Genomic DNA, 12,900 nt, shown 5'->3' on the forward strand with positions numbered 1-12,900 from the left:
GAGCAGGCACATTCAGCTTAGAATGGCCATTGACATTAAATGCTTTAATCCATAGTCCTTTTTAATCGATTGTGAAACAAAATCTAAACGACATAATAAAAAGTCAACCGCACTACAGATTCCCAGACAGTCTCCCACACTGGTACTAGCGAGACCTTAAGCTGTGTAACTTCTGCGGTCTGACGAGAGCAGGCACATTCAGCTTAGAATGGCCATTGACATTAAATGCTTTAATCCATAGTCCTTTTTAATCGATTGTGAAACAAAATCTAAACGACATAATAAAAAGTCAACCGCACCACGGATTCCCAGACAGTCTCCCACACTGGTACTAGCGAGGCCTTAAGCTGTGTAACTTCTGCGATCTGACGAGAGCAGGGACATTCAGCTTAGAATGGCCATTGACATTAAATGCTTTAATCCATAGTCCTTTTTAATCGATTGTGAAACAAAATCTAAACGACATAATAAAAAGTCAACCGCACCACGGATTCCCAGACAGTCTCCCACACTGGTACTAGCGAGGCGTTAAGCTGTGTATCTTCTGCGATCTAACGAGAGCAGGCACATTCAGCTTAGAATGGCCATAAACATTAAATACTTTAATCCATAGTCCTTTTTAATCGATTGTGAAACAAAATCTAAACGACATAATAAAAAGTCAACCGCACCACGGATTCCCAGACAGTCTCCCACACTGGTACTACCGAGGCCTTAAGCTGTGTAACTTCTGCGATCTGACGAGAGCAGGCACATTCAGCTTAGAATGGCCATTGACATTAAAAGCCTTAATCCATAGTCCTATTTAATCTATTGTGAAACAAAATCTAAACAACATAATAAAAAGTCAACCGCACCACGGATTCCCAGACAGTCTCCCACACTGGTACTAGCGAGGCCTTAAGCTGTGTAACTTCTGCGATCTGACGAGAGCAGGCACATTCAGCTTAGAATGGCCATTGACGTTAAATGCTTTAATCCATAGTCCTATTTAATCTATTGTGAAACAAAATCTAAACGACATAATAAAAAGTCAACCGCACCACGGATTCCCAGACAGTCACCCACACTGGTACTAGCGAGGCGTTAAGCTGTGTAACTTCTGCGATCTAACGAGAGCAGGCACATTCCGCTTAGAATGGCCATTGACATTAAATGCTTTAATCCATAGTCCTTTTTAATCTATTGTGAAACAAAATCTAAACGACATAATAAAAAGTCAACCGCACCACGCATTCCCAGACAGTCTCCCACACTGGTACTAGCGAGGCCTTAAGCTGTGTAACTTCTGCGATCTGACGAGAGCAGGGACATTCAGCTGAGAATGGCCATTGACATTAAAGGCTTTAATCCATAGTCCTTTTTAATCGATTGTTAAACAAAATCTAAACGACATAATAAAAACTCAACCGCACCACGGATTCCCAGACAGTCTCCCACACTGGTACTAGCGAGGCCTTAAGCTGTGTAACTTCTGCGTTCGGACAAGAGCAGGCACATTCAGCTTAGAATGGCCATTGACGTTAAATGCTTTAATCCATAGTCCTATTTAATCTATTGTGAAACAAAATCTAAACGACATAATAAAAAGTCAACCGCACCACGGATTCCCAGACAGTCTCCCACACTGGTACTAGCGAGGCGTTAAGCTGTGGAACTTCTGCGATCTAACGAGGGCAGGCACATTCAGCTTAGAATGGCAATTGACATTAAGTGCTTTAATCCATAGTCCTTTTTAATCGATTGTGAAACAAAATCTAAACGACATAATAAAAAGTCAACCGCACCACGGATTCCCAGACAGTCTCCCACACTGGTACTAGCGAGGCCTTAAGCAGTGTAACTTCTGCGATCTGACGAGAGCAGGCACATTCAGCTTAGAATGGCCATTGACATTAAAAGCCTTAATCCATAGTCCTATTTAATCTATTGTGAAACAAAATCTAAACAACATAATAAAAAGTCAACCGCACCACGGATTCCCAGACAGTCTCCCACACTGGTACTAGTGAGGCCTTAAGCTGTGTAACTTCTGCGATCTGAGGAGAGCAGGCACATTCAGCTTAGAATGGCCATTGACATTGAATGCTTTAATCCATAGTCCTTTTTAATCGATTGTGAAACAAAATCTAAACGACATAATAAAAAGTCAACCGCACCACGGATTCCCAGACAGTCTCCCACACTGGTACTAGCGAGGCCTTAAGCTGTATAACTTCTGCGTTCTGACGAGAGCAGGGACATTCAGCTTAGAATGGCCATTGACGTTAAATGCTTTAATCCATAGTCCTATTTAATCTATTGTGAAACAAAATCTAAACGACATAATAAAAAGTCAACCGCACCACGGATTCCCAGACAGTCTCCCACACTGGTACTAGCGAGGCCTTAAGCTGTGTAACTTCTGCGATTTGACGAGAGCAGGCACATTCAGCTTAGAATGGCCATTGACGTTAAATGCTTTAATCCATAGTCCTATTTAATCGATTGTAAAACAAAATCTAAATGACATAATAAAAACTCAACCGCACCACGGATTCCCAGACAGTCTCCCACACTGGTACTAGCGAGGCCTTAAGCTGTGTAACTTCTGCGTTCTGACGAGAGCTGTCACATTCAGCTTATAATGGCCTTTGACGTTAAATGCTTTAATCCATAGTCCTATTTAATCTATTGTGAAACAAAATCTAAACGACATAATAAAAAGTCAACCGCACCACGGATTCCCAGACAGTCTCCCACACTGGTACTAGCGAGGCCTTAAGCTGTGTAACTTCTGCGATCTGACGAGAGCAGGCACATTCAGCTTAGAATGGCCATTGACATTAAATGCTTTAATCCATAGTCCTTTTTAATCGATTGTGAAACAAAAACTAAACGACATAATAAAAAGTCAACCACACCACGGATTCCCAGACAGTCTCCCACACTGGTACTAGCGAGGCCTTAAGCTGTGTAACTTCTGCGATCTGACGAGAGCAGGCACATTCAGCTTAGAATGGCCATTGACTTTAAATGCTTTAATCCATAGTCCTTTTTAATCTATTGTGAAACAAAATCTAAACGACATAATAAAAAGTCAACCGCACCACGGATTCCCAGACAGTCACCCACACTGGTACTAGCGAGGCGTTAAGCTGTGTAACTTCTGCGATCTGACGAGAGCAGGCACATTCAGCTTAGAATGGCCATTGACATTAAAAGACTTAATCCATAGTCCTATTTAATCTATTGTGAAACAAAATCTAAACAACATAATAAAAAGTCAACTGCACCACGCATTCCCAGACAGTCTCCCACACTGGTACCAGTGAGGCCTTAAGCTGTGTAACTTCTGCGATCTGAAGAGAGCAGGGACATTCAGCTTAGAATGGCCATTGACATTAAATGCTTTAATCCATATTCCTTTTTAATCGATTGTGAAACAAAATCTAAACGACATAATAAAAACTCAACCGCACCACAGATTCCCAGACAGTCTCCCACACTGGTACTAGCAAGGCCTTAAGCTGTGTAACTTCTGCGTTCGGACGAGAGCAGGCACATTCAGCTTAGAATGGCCATTGACTTTAAATGCTTTAATCCATAGTCCTTTTTAATCTATTGTGAAACAAAATCTAAACGACAAAATAAAAAGTCAACCGCACCACGGATTCCCAGACAGTCACCCACACTGGTACTAGCGAGGCGTTAAGCTGTGTAACTTCTGCGATCTGACGAGAGCAGGCACATTCAGCTTAGAATGGCCATTGACAGTAAAAGCCTTAATCCATAGTCCTATTTAATCTATTGTGAAACAAAATCTAAACAACATAATAAAAAGTCAACTGCACCACGCATTCCCAGACAGTCTCCCACACTGGTACCAGCGAGGCCTTAAGCTGTGTAACTTCTGCGATCTGAAGAGAGCAGGGACATTCAGCTTAGAATGGCCATTGACATTAAATGCTTTAATCCATATTCCTTTTTAATCGATTGTGAAACAAAATCTAAACGACATAATAAAAACTCAACCGCACCACAGATTCCCAGACAGTCTCCCACACTGGTACTAGCGAGGCCTTAAGCTGTGTAACTTCTGCGATCTGACGAGAGCAGGAACATTCAGCTTAGAATGGCCATTGACATTAAAAGCCTTAATCCATAGTCCTATTTAATCTATTGTGAAACAAAATCTAAACAACATAATAAAAAGTCAACCGCACCACGGATTCCCAGACAGTCTCCCACACTAGTACTAGCAAGGCCTTAAGCTGTGTAACTTCTGCGATCTGACGAGAGCAGGGACATTCAGCTTAGAATGGCCATTGACATTAAATGCTTTAATCCATAGTCCTTTTTAATCGATTGTGAAACAAAATCTAAACGACATAATAAAAACTCAACCGCACCACGGATTCCCAGACAGTCTCCCACACTGGTACTAGCGAGGCCTTAAGCTGTGTAACTTCTGCATTCGGACGAGAGCAGGCACATTCAGCTTAGAATGGCCATTGACGTTAAATGCTTTAATCCATAGTCCTATTTAATCTATTGTGAAACAAAATCTAAACGACATAATAAAAAGTCAACCGCACCACGGATTCCCAGACAGTCTCCCACACTGGTACTAGCGAGGCGTTAAGCTGTGTAACTTCTGCGATCTAACGAGAGCAGGCACATTCAGCTTAGAATGAGCATTGACTTTAAATGCTTTAATCCATAGTCCTTTTTAATCGATTGTGAAACAAAATCTAAACTACATAATAAAAAGTCAACTGCACCACGGATTCCCAGACAGTCTCCCACACTGGTACTAGCGAGGCCTTAAGCTGTGTAACTTCTGCGATCTGACGAGAGCAGGCACATTCAGCTTAGAATCGCCATTGACATTAAAAGCCTTAATCCATAGTCCTATTTAATCTATTGTGAAACAAAATCTAAACAACATAATAAAAAGTCAACCGCACGACGGATTCCCAGACAGTCTCCCACACTGGTACTAGCGAGGACTTAAGCTATGTAACTTCTGCGTTCTGACGAGAGCAGGCACATTCAGCTTAGAATGGCCATTGACGTTAAATGCTTTAATCCATAGTCCTTTTTAATCGATTGTGAAACAAAATCTAAACGACATAATAAAAAGCCAACCGCACCACGGATTCCTAGACAGTCTCCCACACTGGTACTAGCGAGGCCTTAAGCTGTGTAACTTCTGCAGTCTGACGAGAGCAGGCACATTCAGCTTAGAATGGCCATTGACATTAAATGCTTTAATCCATAGTCCTTTTTAATCGATTGTGAAACAAAATCTAAACGACATAATAAAAAGTCAACAGCACCACGGATTCCCAGACAGTCTCCCACACTGGTACTAGCGAGGCCTTAAGCTGTGTAACTTCTGCGATCTGACGAGAGCAGGGACATTCAGCTTAGAATGGCCATTGACATTAAATGCTTTAATCCATAGTCCTTTTTAATCGATTGTGAAACAAAATCTAAACGACATAATAAAAATTCAACCGCACAACGGATTCCGAGACAGTCTCCCACACTGGTACTAGCGAGGCCTTAAGCTGGGTAACTTCTGCGATCTGACGAGAGCAGGCACATTCAGCTTAGATTGGCCATTGACATTAAATGCTTTAATCCATAGTCCTTTTTAATCGATTGTGAAACAAAATCTAAACGACATAATAAAAAATCAACTGCACCACGGATTCCCAGACAGTCTCCCACACTAGTACTAGCGAGGCCTTAAGCTGTGTAACTTCTGCGATCTGACGAGAGAAGACACATTCAGCTTAGAATGGCCATTGACATTAAATGCTTTAATCCATAGTCCTTTTTAATCGATTGTGAAACAAAATCTAAACGACATAATAAAAAGTCAACCGCACCACGGATTCCCAGACAGTCTCCCACACTGGTACTAGCGAGGCCTTAAGCTGTGTAACTTCTGCGTTCTGACGAGAGCAGGCACATTCAGCTTAGAATGGCCATTGACATTAAATGCTTTAATCCATAGTCCTTTTTAATCGATTGTGAAGCAAAATCTAAACGACATAATAAAAAGTCAACCGCACCACGGATTCCCAGACAGTCTCCCACACTGGTACTAGCGAGGCCTTAAGCTGTGTAACTTCTGCGATCTGACGAGAGCAGGGACATTCAGCTTAGAATGGCCATTGACATTAAATGCTTTAATCCATAGTCCTTTTTAATCGATTGTGAAACAAAATCTAAACGACATAATAAAAATTGAACCGCACCACGGATTCCCAGACAGTCTCCCACACTGGTACTAGCGAGGCGTTAAGCTGTGTAACTTCTGCGATCTGACAAGAGCAGGCACATTCAGCTTAGAATGGCCATTGACATTAAAAGCCTTAATCCATAGTCCTATTTAATCTATTGTGAAACAAAATCTAAACAACATAATAAAAAGTCAACTGCACCACGGATTCCCAGACAGTCTCCCACACTGGTACTAGCGAGGCCTTAAGCTGTGTAACTTCTGCGATCTAACGAGGGCAGGCACATTCAGCTTAGAATAGCCATTGACATTAAATGCTTTAATCCACAGTCCTTTTTAATCGATTGTGAAACAAAATCTAAACGACATAATAAAAAGTCAACCGCATCACGCATTCCCAGACAGTCTCCCACACTGGTACTAGCGAGGCCTTAAGCTGTGTAACTTCTGCGATCTGACGAGAGCAGGCACATTCAGCTTAGAATGGCCATTGACATTAAAAGCCTTAATCCATAGTCCTATTTAATCTATTGTGAAACAAAATCTAAACAACATAATAAAAAGTCAACCGCACCACGGATTCCCAGACAGTCTCCCACACTGGTACTAGCGAGGCGTTAAGCTGTGTAACTTCTGCGTTCTGACGAGAGCAGGCACATTCAGCTTAGAATGGCCATTGACATTAAAAGCCTTAATCCATAGTCCTATTTAATCTATTGTGAAACAAAATCTAAACAACATAATAAAAAGTCAACCGCACCACGCATTCCCAGACAGTCTCCCACACTGGTACCAGCGAGGCCTTAAGCTGTGTAACTTCTGCGATCTGAAGAGAGCAGGGACATTCAGCTTAGAATGGCCATTGACATTAAATGCTTTAATCCATATTCCTTTTTAATCGATTGTGAAACAAAATCTAAACGACATAATAAAAACTCAACCACACCACAGATTCCCAGACAGTCTCCCACACTGGTACTAGCGAGGCCTTAAGCTGTGTAACTTCTGCGTTCGGACGAGAGCAGGCACATTCAGCTTAGAATGGCCATTGACGTTAAATGCTTTAATCCATAGTCCTATTTAATCTATTGTGAAACAAAATCTAAACGACATAATAAAAAGTCAACCGCACCACGGATTCCCAGACAGTCTCCCACACTGGTACTAGCGAGGCGTTAAGCTGTATAACTTCTGCGATCTAACGAGAGCAGGCACATTCAGCTTAGAATGGCCATTGACTTTAAATGCTTTAATCCATAGTCCTTTTTAATCGATTGTGAAACAAAATCTAAACGACATAATAAAAAGTCAACCGCACCACGGATTCCCACACTGGTACTAGCGAGGCCTTAAGCTGTGTAACTTCTGCGATCTGACGAGAGCAGTCACATTCAGCTTAGAATGGCCATTGACATTAAAAGCCTTAATCCATAGTCCTATTTAATCTATTGTGAAACAAAATCTAAACAACACAATAAAAAGTCAACCTCACCACGGATTCCAAGACAGTCTCCCACACTGGTACTAGCGAGGACTTAAGCTATGTAACTTCTGCGTTCTGACGAGAGCAGGCACATTCAGCTTAGAATGGCCATTGACGTTAAATGCTTTAATCCATAGTCCTTTTTAATCGATTGTGAAACAAAATCTAAACGACATAATAAAAAGTCAACCGCACCACGGATTCCCAGACAGTCTCCCACACTGGTACTAGCGAGGCCTTAAGCGGTGTAACTTCTGCGATCTGACGAGAGCAGGCACATTCAGCTTAGAATGGCCATTGACATTAAATGCTTTAATCCATAGTCCTTTTTAATCGATTGTGAAACAAAATCTAAACGACATAATAAAAAGTCAACAGCACCACGGATTCCCAGACAGTCTCCCACACTGGTACTAGCGAGGCCTTAAGCTGTGTAACTTCTGCGATCTGACGAGAGCAGGCACATTCAGCTTAGAATGGCCATTGACGTTAAATGATTTAATCCATAGTCCTATTTAATCTATTGTGAAACAAAATCTAAACGACATAATAAAAAGTCAACCGCACCACGGATTCCCAGACAGTCTCCCACACTGGTACTAGGGAGGCGTTAAGCTGTGTGACTTCTGCGATCTAACGAGAGCAGGCACATTCAGCTTAGAATGGCCATTGACATTAGAAGCCTTAATCCATAGTCCTATTTAATCTATTGTGAAACAAAATCTAAACAACATAATAAAGAGTCAACCGCACCATGGATTCTCAGACAGTCTCCCACACTGGTACTAGCGAGGCCTTAAGCTGTGTAACTTCTGCGTTCTGACGAGAGAAGGCACATTCAGCTTAGAATGGCTGTTGACGTTAAATGCTTTAATCCATAGTCCTATTTAATCTATTGTGAAACATAATCTAAACGACATAATAAAAAGTCAACCGCACCACGGATTCCCAGACAGTCTCCCACACTGGTACTAGCGAGGCCTTAAGCTGTGTAACTTCTGCGATCTGACGAGAGCAGGGACATTCAGTTTAGAATGGCCATTGACATTAAATGCTTTAATCCATAGTCCTTTTTAATCGATTGTGAAACAAAATCTAAACGACATAATAAAAATGCAACCGCACCACGGATTCCCAGACAGTCTCCCACACTGGTACTAGCGAGGCCTTAAGCTGTGTAACTTCTGCGTTCTGACGAGAGCAGGCACATTCAGCTTAGAATGGCTGTTGACGTTAAATGCTTTAATCCATAGTCCTATTTAATCTATTGTGAAACATAATCTAAACGACATAATAAAAAGTCAACCGCACCACGGATTCCCAGACAGTCTCCCATACTCGTACTAGCGAGGCCTTAAGTTGTGTAACTTCTGCGATCTGACGAGATCAGGGACATTCAGCTTAGAATGGCCATTGACATTAAATGCTTTAATCCATAGTCCTTTTTAATCGATTGTGAAACAAAATCTAAACGACATAATAAAAATTCAACCGCACCACGGATTCCCAGACAGTCTCCCACACTGGTACTAGCGAGGCCTTAAGCTGTGTAATTTCTGCGTTCTGACGAGAGCAGGCACATTCAGCTTAGAATGGCCATTGACTTTGAATGCTTTAATCCAAAGTCCTATTTAATCTATTGTGAAACAAAATCTAAACGACATAATAAAAAGTCAACCGCACCACGGATTCCCAGACAGTCTCCCACACTGGTACTAGCGAGGCCTTAAGCTGTGTAACTTCTGCGATCTGACGAGAGCAGGCACATTCAGCTTAGAATGGCCATTGACATTAAATGCTTTAATCCATAGTCCTTTTTAATCGATTGTGAAACAAAATCTAAACGACATAATAAAAAGTCAACCGCACCACGGATTCCCAGACAGTCTCCCACACTGGTACTAGCGAGGCCTTAAGCTGTGTAACTTCTGCGATCTGACGAGAGCAGGTACATTCAGCTTAGAATGGCCATTGACATTAAATGCTTTAATCCATAGTCCTTTTTAATCGATTGTGAAACAAAATCTAAACGACATAATAAAAATTCAACCGCACCACGGATTCCCAGACAGTCTCCCACACTGGTACTAGCGAGGCCTTAAGCTGTGTAACTTCTGCGTTCTGACGAGAGCAGGCACATTCAGCTTAGAATGGCCATTGACGTTAAATGCTTTAATCCATAGTCCTATTTAATCTATTGTGAAACAAAATCTAAATGACATAATAAAAAGTCAACCGCACCACGGATTCCCAGACAGTCTCCCACACTGGTACTAGCGAGGCGTTAAGCTGTGTAACTTCTGCGATCTAACGAGAGCAGGCACATTCAGCTTAGAATGGCCATTGACATTAAATGCTTTAATCCATAGTCCTTTTTAATCGATTGTGAAACAAAATCTAAACGACATAATAAAAAGTCAACCGCACCACGGATTCCCAGACAGTCTCCCACACTGGTACTAGCGAGGCCTTAAGCTGTGTAACTTCTGCGATCTGACGAGAGCAGGCACATTCAGCTTAGAATGGCCATCGACATTAAAAGCCTTAAGCCTTAATCCATAGTCCTATTTAATCTATTGTGAAACAAAATCTAAACAACATAATAAAAAGTCAACCGCACCACGGATTCCCAGACAGTCTCCCACACTCGTACTAGCGAGGCCTTAAGTTGTGTAACTTCTGCGATCTGACGAGATCAGGGACATTCAGCTTAGAATGGCCATTGACATTAAATGCTTTAATCCATAGTCCTTTTTAATCGATTGTGAAACAAAATCTAAACAACATAATAAAAATTCAACCACACCACGGATTCCCAGACAGTCTCCCACACTGGTACTAGCGAGGCCTTAAGCTGTGTAATTTCTGCGTTCTGACGAGAGCAGGCACATTCAGCTTAGAATGGCCATTGACTTTAAATGCTTTAATCCATAGTCCTATTTAATCTATTGTGAAACAAAATCTAAACGACATAATAAAAAGTCAACCGCACCACGGATTCACAGACAGTCTCCCACACTGGTACTAGCGAGGCCTTAAGCTGTGTAACTTCTGCGATCTGACGAGAGCAGGCACATTCAGCTTAGAATGGCCATTGACATTAAATGCTTTAATCCATAGTCCTTTTTAATCGATTGTGAAACAAAATCTAAACGACATAATAAAAAGGCAACCGCACCACGGATTCCCAGACAGTCTCCCACACTGGTACTAGCGAGGCCTTAAGCTGTGTAACTTCTGCGATCTGACGAGAGCAGGGACATTCAGCTTAGAATGGCCATTGACATTAAATGCTTTAATCCATAGTCCTTTTTAATCGATTGTGAAACAAAATCTAAACGACATAATAAAAAGTCAACCGCACCACGGATTCCCAGACAGTCTCCCACACTGGTACTAGCGAGGCCTTAAGCTGTGTAACTTCTGCGATCTGACGAGCGCAGGCACATTCAGCTTAGAATGGCCATTGACGTTAAATGCTTTAATCCATAGTCCTATTTAATCTATTGTGAAACAAAATCTAAACGACATAATAAAAATTCAACCGCACCACGGATTCCCAGACAGTCTCCCACACTGGTACTAGCGAGGCCTTAAGCTGTGTAACTTCTGTGATCTGACGAGCGCAGGCACATTCAGCTTAGAATGGCCATTGACGTTAAATTCTTTAATCCATAGTCCTATTTAATCTATTGTGAAACAAAATCTAAACGACATAATAAAAAGTCAACCGCACCACGGATTCCCAGACAGTCTCCCACACTGGTACTAGCGAGGCGTTAAGCTATGTAACTTCTGCGATCTAACGAGAGCAGGCACATTCAGCTTAGAATGGCCATTGACATTAAATGCTTTAATCCATAGTCCTTTTTAATCGATTGTGAAACAAAATCTAAACGACATAATAAGAAGTCAACCGCACCACGGATTCCCAGACAGTCTCCCACACTGGTACTAGCAAGGCCTTAAGCTGTGTAACTTCTGCGATCTGACGAGAGCAGGCACACTCAGCTTAGAATGGCCATTGACATTAAAAGCCTTAATCCATAGTCCTATTTAATCTATTGTGAAACAAAATCTAAACAACATAATAAAAAGTCAACCGCACCACGGATTCCCAGACAGTCTCCCACACTGGTACTAGCGAGGCCTTAAGCTGTGTAACTTCTGCGATCTGACGAGAGCAGGGACATTCAGCTTAGAATGTCCATTGACAATAAATGCTTTCATCCATAGTCCTTTTTAATCGATTGTGAAACAAAATCTAAACGACATAATAAAAATTCAACCGCACCACGGATTCCCAGACAGTCTCCCACACTGGTACTAGCGAGGCCTTAAGCTGTGTAATTTCTGCGTTCTGACGAGAGCAAGCACATTCAGCTTAGAATGGCCATTGACGTTAAATGCTTTAATCCATAGTCCTATTTAATCTATTGTGAAACAAAATCTAAACGACATAATAAAAAGTCAACCGCACCACGGATTCCCAGACAGTCTCCCACACTGGTACTAGCGAGGCCTTAGGCTGTGTAACTTCTGCGATCTGACGAGAGCAGGGACATTCAGCTTAGAATGGCCATTGACATTAAGTGCTTTAATCCATAGTCCTTTTTAATCGATTGTGAAACAAAATCTAAACGACATAATAAAAATTCAACCACACCACGGATTCCCAGACAGTCTCCCACACTGGTACTAGCGAGGCCTTAAGCTGTGTAACTTCTGCGATCTGACGAGAGCAGGCACATTCAGCTTAGAATGGCCATTGACGTTAAATGCTTTAATCCATAGTCCTATTTAATCTATTGTGAAACAAAATCTAAACGACATAATAAAAAGTCAACCGCATCACGGATTCCCAGACAGTCTCCCACACTGATACTAGCGAGGCGTTAAGCTATGTAACTTCTGCGATCTAACGAGAGCAGGCACATTCAGCTTAGAATGGCCATTGACATTAAATGCTTTAATCCATAGTCCTTTTTAATCGATTGTGAAACAAAATCTAAACGACATAAGAAGTCAACCGCACCACGGATTCACAGACAGTCACCCACACTGGTACTAGAGAGGCCTTAAGCTGTGTAACTTCTGCGATCTGACGAGAGCAGGCACACTCAGCTTAGAATGGCCATTGACATTGAAAGCCTTAATCCATAGTCCTATTTAATCTATTGTG

The 12,900-nt window shown here is 41.8% G+C and overlaps 55 pseudogenes; all 55 read right to left on the reverse strand.

Moving 5' to 3' along the window:
- Window positions 1–101: 101 nt before the first annotated feature.
- Window positions 102–220, reverse strand: LOC142700179 (5S ribosomal RNA; annotated as a pseudogene).
- Window positions 221–287: 67 nt separating this feature from the next.
- LOC142700200 (5S ribosomal RNA) lies at window positions 288–406 on the reverse strand (annotated as a pseudogene).
- A 253-nt stretch (window positions 407–659) lies between these two features.
- Window positions 660–778, reverse strand: LOC142700044 (5S ribosomal RNA; annotated as a pseudogene).
- Window positions 779–845: 67 nt separating this feature from the next.
- On the reverse strand, window positions 846–964 carry LOC142700104 (5S ribosomal RNA; annotated as a pseudogene).
- A 67-nt stretch (window positions 965–1,031) lies between these two features.
- On the reverse strand, window positions 1,032–1,150 carry LOC142700176 (5S ribosomal RNA; annotated as a pseudogene).
- A 67-nt stretch (window positions 1,151–1,217) lies between these two features.
- Window positions 1,218–1,336, reverse strand: LOC142700077 (5S ribosomal RNA; annotated as a pseudogene).
- A 67-nt stretch (window positions 1,337–1,403) lies between these two features.
- Window positions 1,404–1,522, reverse strand: LOC142700124 (5S ribosomal RNA; annotated as a pseudogene).
- Window positions 1,523–1,775: 253 nt separating this feature from the next.
- On the reverse strand, window positions 1,776–1,894 carry LOC142700053 (5S ribosomal RNA; annotated as a pseudogene).
- A 67-nt stretch (window positions 1,895–1,961) lies between these two features.
- Window positions 1,962–2,080, reverse strand: LOC142700054 (5S ribosomal RNA; annotated as a pseudogene).
- Window positions 2,081–2,147: 67 nt separating this feature from the next.
- Window positions 2,148–2,266, reverse strand: LOC142700092 (5S ribosomal RNA; annotated as a pseudogene).
- A 67-nt stretch (window positions 2,267–2,333) lies between these two features.
- LOC142700102 (5S ribosomal RNA) lies at window positions 2,334–2,452 on the reverse strand (annotated as a pseudogene).
- A 253-nt stretch (window positions 2,453–2,705) lies between these two features.
- Window positions 2,706–2,824, reverse strand: LOC142700116 (5S ribosomal RNA; annotated as a pseudogene).
- Window positions 2,825–2,891: 67 nt separating this feature from the next.
- Window positions 2,892–3,010, reverse strand: LOC142700224 (5S ribosomal RNA; annotated as a pseudogene).
- Window positions 3,011–3,077: 67 nt separating this feature from the next.
- Window positions 3,078–3,196, reverse strand: LOC142700108 (5S ribosomal RNA; annotated as a pseudogene).
- Window positions 3,197–3,263: 67 nt separating this feature from the next.
- Window positions 3,264–3,382, reverse strand: LOC142700154 (5S ribosomal RNA; annotated as a pseudogene).
- A 67-nt stretch (window positions 3,383–3,449) lies between these two features.
- On the reverse strand, window positions 3,450–3,568 carry LOC142700120 (5S ribosomal RNA; annotated as a pseudogene).
- Window positions 3,569–3,635: 67 nt separating this feature from the next.
- LOC142700109 (5S ribosomal RNA) lies at window positions 3,636–3,754 on the reverse strand (annotated as a pseudogene).
- Window positions 3,755–3,821: 67 nt separating this feature from the next.
- LOC142700133 (5S ribosomal RNA) lies at window positions 3,822–3,940 on the reverse strand (annotated as a pseudogene).
- Window positions 3,941–4,007: 67 nt separating this feature from the next.
- LOC142700118 (5S ribosomal RNA) lies at window positions 4,008–4,126 on the reverse strand (annotated as a pseudogene).
- Window positions 4,127–4,193: 67 nt separating this feature from the next.
- On the reverse strand, window positions 4,194–4,312 carry LOC142700039 (5S ribosomal RNA; annotated as a pseudogene).
- Window positions 4,313–4,379: 67 nt separating this feature from the next.
- On the reverse strand, window positions 4,380–4,498 carry LOC142700119 (5S ribosomal RNA; annotated as a pseudogene).
- A 253-nt stretch (window positions 4,499–4,751) lies between these two features.
- Window positions 4,752–4,870, reverse strand: LOC142700038 (5S ribosomal RNA; annotated as a pseudogene).
- Window positions 4,871–4,937: 67 nt separating this feature from the next.
- On the reverse strand, window positions 4,938–5,056 carry LOC142700182 (5S ribosomal RNA; annotated as a pseudogene).
- Window positions 5,057–5,123: 67 nt separating this feature from the next.
- LOC142700160 (5S ribosomal RNA) lies at window positions 5,124–5,242 on the reverse strand (annotated as a pseudogene).
- A 67-nt stretch (window positions 5,243–5,309) lies between these two features.
- Window positions 5,310–5,428, reverse strand: LOC142700196 (5S ribosomal RNA; annotated as a pseudogene).
- A 439-nt stretch (window positions 5,429–5,867) lies between these two features.
- Window positions 5,868–5,986, reverse strand: LOC142700056 (5S ribosomal RNA; annotated as a pseudogene).
- Window positions 5,987–6,053: 67 nt separating this feature from the next.
- On the reverse strand, window positions 6,054–6,172 carry LOC142700201 (5S ribosomal RNA; annotated as a pseudogene).
- Window positions 6,173–6,425: 253 nt separating this feature from the next.
- Window positions 6,426–6,544, reverse strand: LOC142700137 (5S ribosomal RNA; annotated as a pseudogene).
- A 67-nt stretch (window positions 6,545–6,611) lies between these two features.
- LOC142700121 (5S ribosomal RNA) lies at window positions 6,612–6,730 on the reverse strand (annotated as a pseudogene).
- Window positions 6,731–6,797: 67 nt separating this feature from the next.
- Window positions 6,798–6,916, reverse strand: LOC142700099 (5S ribosomal RNA; annotated as a pseudogene).
- A 67-nt stretch (window positions 6,917–6,983) lies between these two features.
- LOC142700127 (5S ribosomal RNA) lies at window positions 6,984–7,102 on the reverse strand (annotated as a pseudogene).
- Window positions 7,103–7,169: 67 nt separating this feature from the next.
- Window positions 7,170–7,288, reverse strand: LOC142700122 (5S ribosomal RNA; annotated as a pseudogene).
- Window positions 7,289–7,355: 67 nt separating this feature from the next.
- Window positions 7,356–7,474, reverse strand: LOC142700145 (5S ribosomal RNA; annotated as a pseudogene).
- A 427-nt stretch (window positions 7,475–7,901) lies between these two features.
- On the reverse strand, window positions 7,902–8,020 carry LOC142700078 (5S ribosomal RNA; annotated as a pseudogene).
- Window positions 8,021–8,087: 67 nt separating this feature from the next.
- LOC142700037 (5S ribosomal RNA) lies at window positions 8,088–8,206 on the reverse strand (annotated as a pseudogene).
- Window positions 8,207–8,645: 439 nt separating this feature from the next.
- On the reverse strand, window positions 8,646–8,764 carry LOC142700088 (5S ribosomal RNA; annotated as a pseudogene).
- A 67-nt stretch (window positions 8,765–8,831) lies between these two features.
- Window positions 8,832–8,950, reverse strand: LOC142700075 (5S ribosomal RNA; annotated as a pseudogene).
- A 67-nt stretch (window positions 8,951–9,017) lies between these two features.
- On the reverse strand, window positions 9,018–9,136 carry LOC142700181 (5S ribosomal RNA; annotated as a pseudogene).
- A 67-nt stretch (window positions 9,137–9,203) lies between these two features.
- LOC142700218 (5S ribosomal RNA) lies at window positions 9,204–9,322 on the reverse strand (annotated as a pseudogene).
- Window positions 9,323–9,389: 67 nt separating this feature from the next.
- Window positions 9,390–9,508, reverse strand: LOC142700129 (5S ribosomal RNA; annotated as a pseudogene).
- A 67-nt stretch (window positions 9,509–9,575) lies between these two features.
- LOC142700220 (5S ribosomal RNA) lies at window positions 9,576–9,694 on the reverse strand (annotated as a pseudogene).
- Window positions 9,695–9,761: 67 nt separating this feature from the next.
- LOC142700225 (5S ribosomal RNA) lies at window positions 9,762–9,880 on the reverse strand (annotated as a pseudogene).
- A 67-nt stretch (window positions 9,881–9,947) lies between these two features.
- On the reverse strand, window positions 9,948–10,066 carry LOC142700146 (5S ribosomal RNA; annotated as a pseudogene).
- Window positions 10,067–10,133: 67 nt separating this feature from the next.
- Window positions 10,134–10,252, reverse strand: LOC142700213 (5S ribosomal RNA; annotated as a pseudogene).
- A 260-nt stretch (window positions 10,253–10,512) lies between these two features.
- On the reverse strand, window positions 10,513–10,631 carry LOC142700081 (5S ribosomal RNA; annotated as a pseudogene).
- A 67-nt stretch (window positions 10,632–10,698) lies between these two features.
- LOC142700059 (5S ribosomal RNA) lies at window positions 10,699–10,817 on the reverse strand (annotated as a pseudogene).
- Window positions 10,818–10,884: 67 nt separating this feature from the next.
- Window positions 10,885–11,003, reverse strand: LOC142700076 (5S ribosomal RNA; annotated as a pseudogene).
- A 67-nt stretch (window positions 11,004–11,070) lies between these two features.
- LOC142700087 (5S ribosomal RNA) lies at window positions 11,071–11,189 on the reverse strand (annotated as a pseudogene).
- Window positions 11,190–11,442: 253 nt separating this feature from the next.
- LOC142700174 (5S ribosomal RNA) lies at window positions 11,443–11,561 on the reverse strand (annotated as a pseudogene).
- Window positions 11,562–11,628: 67 nt separating this feature from the next.
- On the reverse strand, window positions 11,629–11,747 carry LOC142700083 (5S ribosomal RNA; annotated as a pseudogene).
- A 67-nt stretch (window positions 11,748–11,814) lies between these two features.
- LOC142700115 (5S ribosomal RNA) lies at window positions 11,815–11,933 on the reverse strand (annotated as a pseudogene).
- Window positions 11,934–12,000: 67 nt separating this feature from the next.
- LOC142700082 (5S ribosomal RNA) lies at window positions 12,001–12,119 on the reverse strand (annotated as a pseudogene).
- Window positions 12,120–12,186: 67 nt separating this feature from the next.
- LOC142700094 (5S ribosomal RNA) lies at window positions 12,187–12,305 on the reverse strand (annotated as a pseudogene).
- Window positions 12,306–12,372: 67 nt separating this feature from the next.
- LOC142700114 (5S ribosomal RNA) lies at window positions 12,373–12,491 on the reverse strand (annotated as a pseudogene).
- Window positions 12,492–12,741: 250 nt separating this feature from the next.
- On the reverse strand, window positions 12,742–12,860 carry LOC142700144 (5S ribosomal RNA; annotated as a pseudogene).
- Between the last annotated feature and the right edge of the window lie 40 nt (window positions 12,861–12,900).

Source organism: Rhinoderma darwinii, unplaced genomic scaffold, assembly GCF_050947455.1.
Source record: "Rhinoderma darwinii isolate aRhiDar2 unplaced genomic scaffold, aRhiDar2.hap1 Scaffold_1785, whole genome shotgun sequence".
NCBI lineage: Eukaryota > Metazoa > Chordata > Amphibia > Anura > Rhinodermatidae > Rhinoderma > Rhinoderma darwinii.